Consider the following 3,323-nt stretch of genomic DNA (forward strand, 5'->3'; position numbering starts at 1 on the left):
GAAAAAAATTGGATCGGAAGGAAAACAATGCGACCTACTACGCTCTAAGGATTGATACGCGGCACCGGAAACAAGCCTACCAATCAAACGGTGAAACGGCGCGGGAGATGCGAGGGAAGAATCGGCTCGTTCATCGATTCGTTCGAACCGCTGCATTTCCGGGCCACAAAAGTGCAAATTTTCCCCGATCAAATCGATATATCCCCGCGCTGTTCTCCGCCGCGATCGTTCCGACTCTCAACGACCCGCCAACTTCCTCTTTCGCGCGGAAAAAAAAATCCTTTCCACCCATTTCCAACTATTCGCGTCACGAGCCGTGGAAATTCTTCCTCCTCTATCCGCGAGCAGAAACACGAGTCACCAAGCTTTCTATCCTACGTCCATCGTACGACTTCCTTCCGGAAACGAAGTTCATTTTACGGTAAATTTGTGCAAATTTTCCTGCCGAATGAGAGACAGAAATTTCTATTTAGACTCGGAGATAGGATCGAAAGGCGTTAAATTGGTTATCGAAGGAGGAAACTATTTTTATCTTACATCGCGAAGAAATATCAGAAATCGTTATTTTCAAGCGAGCTTCCTCTTCTTAAAGGAGCGCAGTCTATCGTTCGATCTTCCTTTTCTCGAAATTAACTCCTATTAATTATTTATCTTGGGAAACAATAAGGCAGCGATAACGATACAGCTTCTCTTTTTTATCGCAGCACATTATCGAAGCACTCGCCGTTTCCGTTTCGACATCTCATCCTGCGAACAACAGAATTCGTTTCGAGAAAAAGAAATTTCGTTGCGTTTCGATCGATGGGGAGAGGAGGTGGTGGTCGTGTTAGTTGGAATAATTACGAGGGAGATTTTTCGAGACAGCTCGGGGACAAAGGAGAAAGGATGGGACCGAAGGGGTTGGAAATTAGAGCTGAAAATTTAGACTTCTTTTTGAAAGAAGTGCACGCGTCCGAGGCGTTGTTTCGCGAAGACAATCCTCTTAGGGACGTGGAGGAAACGTGTCCTAATTTGGTCTCTCTCTCGCTCTCTCTCTGGTTTTTGTTTCGTTTTATGCGTTCTTGCCAATGGAAATGCAAACACGAGAGAAAGGGAACGAGAGGGAGGGAACTACACACGTTTCCTCTTTGACTCGGTTCCACGCTCTTTGTGGACGGGGACAATGTTTTCGCAGCAATAGCTACGCGACCATACTCTAAAGCGTCTTCTTTCCAATCTTTTTTTGCGTCTGGGTCCATTTTTTTTTTTTCTTTTTTTCTTTCTTTCTTTCTTTCTTTCTCTTTTTTCCTTGCGCGCGCGCTTTCCAACAGTCGAGTTAATTCAATGGCAGGAATTTCGGATCATCCACCACTCGGTTCTCGGAAGGAGACCGAGCTTCTTTCCTCTATATTTCCTGTGCAAATGCATCGATAAAAAGATCGATAAAAAGATCGACCGATTTCCTCCCCCCTACTCGATCCTCCTCGACCTCGAGGAGAGAAAGTATTCTAAAACGATACTCGCGGTTCGGGGATAAAAAGGATAAATAGAGAAAAATTCGTAGCGAATTCGAACGCCAATCCCCTTCGTATTCGGTCGAATAGGTCGCTTCGTTTCCACGAACGTGGCGCTAAAAGAAGAAATCGAGTTTCGTTCCGAACACCTTGGGGCGCCTCGAATCACTTGCCCTCCGATAAAACCTCGGACGCGTTCGATTCTCGGGGACGAAAAGTTGCAGAATTACGCTTCGTTCCACCACTCGAAACGCGATTTTTACACTCTCCGCCAACTTCCTCCCCGATCGCGGCATCCGATCCGGTTCGTCGTTCATCGTCCTTTCGACCGGACGCGATTGAAATTGGGTTTGGAAATTGCAAAAATAACGCTCGGTCGGATCACGATATTTACCAGGCCATTATTTTCTCGTATTTGTCGAACGCGATTGTTCGAACGCGAAATTAAAAATTCCCGCGCGCGACAAATTCCGCCCATTATTCGATCGGGCGAAATACCGCGGGGGAGGAAAAACACCGACTAATCCCCTAAGCGTGAACGCGCATCGTGACGGACACTGTCGAAACGGGGTTTCATCGATCGCTCGTACAACGAGAAAATAACGAGAATTCGTTGGAAAAGGTTAACCCAACGCGTTTCGAGGCAAATAGTCGTCTCGTTATTTATGTCACTCCGCGATAAATATAAATCTATCGAGCATCGAAACGTCGAATTATCGATATATATTTTTCTTTCAGTTTATCGATTAGATTTCGTAGGAAAAAAAAGAAGAAGAAGAAGAAGAAGAAGAAATTTGAGAATCGAAGAAACGGCCGTTTAATCATATCGCGGATTCGACGAACTTCTCTCAAAGAGGAGAAACTTTTGCCTCGTGCTCCGATTTTGAACACGGCTATTGTCGCGCAGTTGGACATTCATCGTGGAACGAATCGCGCGACACAATCGTTTCGACAGGAAGAAATAAAAGTTCCTTTCGAGCGTGCGTCCGCGCGTTGTTCCATTTCTCCGCATCTCGCCAATTCTAACGCGATCGAACGTTCGCGCTTTGATTGTTCGTTGGTTTTATCGAAGAAGGAAAGAGAGAGAATAAAGAAAGGAAAAAGAGGACGAGGACCTTTGCTCGTTCGATAATTGCTCGTTCGTTCGAAATTCTTTGAAAATTGGAGAGCTGTCGAGGTTATGTATGACGTAAAGAAATTGTTATTCAAAGCAACGATATGATGGGAGGAGGGGGATAAAAAAAAAGAGAAAAAAGAAAAATGCGTGGAAAAACGCGAACTCGAAGCGGCGTAAAAAAAAAAAAGAAGAAGAAGGAACAATGGGAATGTAAACGAAATTGTTCGGAATTGTTTGAAAAACGAACACCGATTTTATGCGAAACGTCAAAATCCTACGAGGTCTACGTTTCAATTTTCCCCGAGCCGAGCCGAGCCGAGCCGAGCCGTGCAAACTTTAATGCTAAAGTTTACCTCCCCGATAAATCCATCGTTTCGTTCCATGCATCTGGACTCGGTTTATTTGCTCGACCAAGAGCGTTGTTGCCCCTTCCGATATTTCGATAATGAATGTGTCGTTAAACCGGTGTTTCGATTTTATCCGTGTCGCGCCAATTTTTTCCGCGATAAAAAAGACGCGGCCAATATATCGGAGCACGTTCGTGGGGGCAAGAGTTAATGGATCGAGCGACGACGATCGGATCGCGTCCACCCGTAAACTTTAACTTTTCCCACTCGCTCGAGCAACCGTGCGAAAAAGGAACGGAATTGAACGCCAACATCTTTCTCTCTCTCTCTCTCTCTCTCTCTCTCTCTCTCTCTCTCTCTCTCTCG

The 3,323-nt window shown here is 45.4% G+C and overlaps 1 long non-coding RNA gene across 1 annotated transcript in view; it reads right to left on the reverse strand.

The window, feature by feature from the left end:
* Positions 1-622: 622 nt before the first annotated feature.
* LOC116184946 overlaps positions 623-3,323 on the reverse strand; it is an 18,204-nt gene continuing 15,503 nt past the window's right edge. Inside the window, exon 3 of the long non-coding RNA XR_004149641.1 lies at positions 623-636. This is a non-coding gene — a long non-coding RNA (uncharacterized LOC116184946). The remainder of the gene's footprint in view (positions 637-3,323) is intronic.

The sequence above is a fragment of the Apis dorsata genome, unplaced genomic scaffold (genome assembly GCF_000469605.1).
Source record: "Apis dorsata unplaced genomic scaffold, Apis dorsata 1.3 scaffold_77, whole genome shotgun sequence".
NCBI classification, from domain to species: Eukaryota; Metazoa; Arthropoda; class Insecta; order Hymenoptera; family Apidae; genus Apis; species Apis dorsata.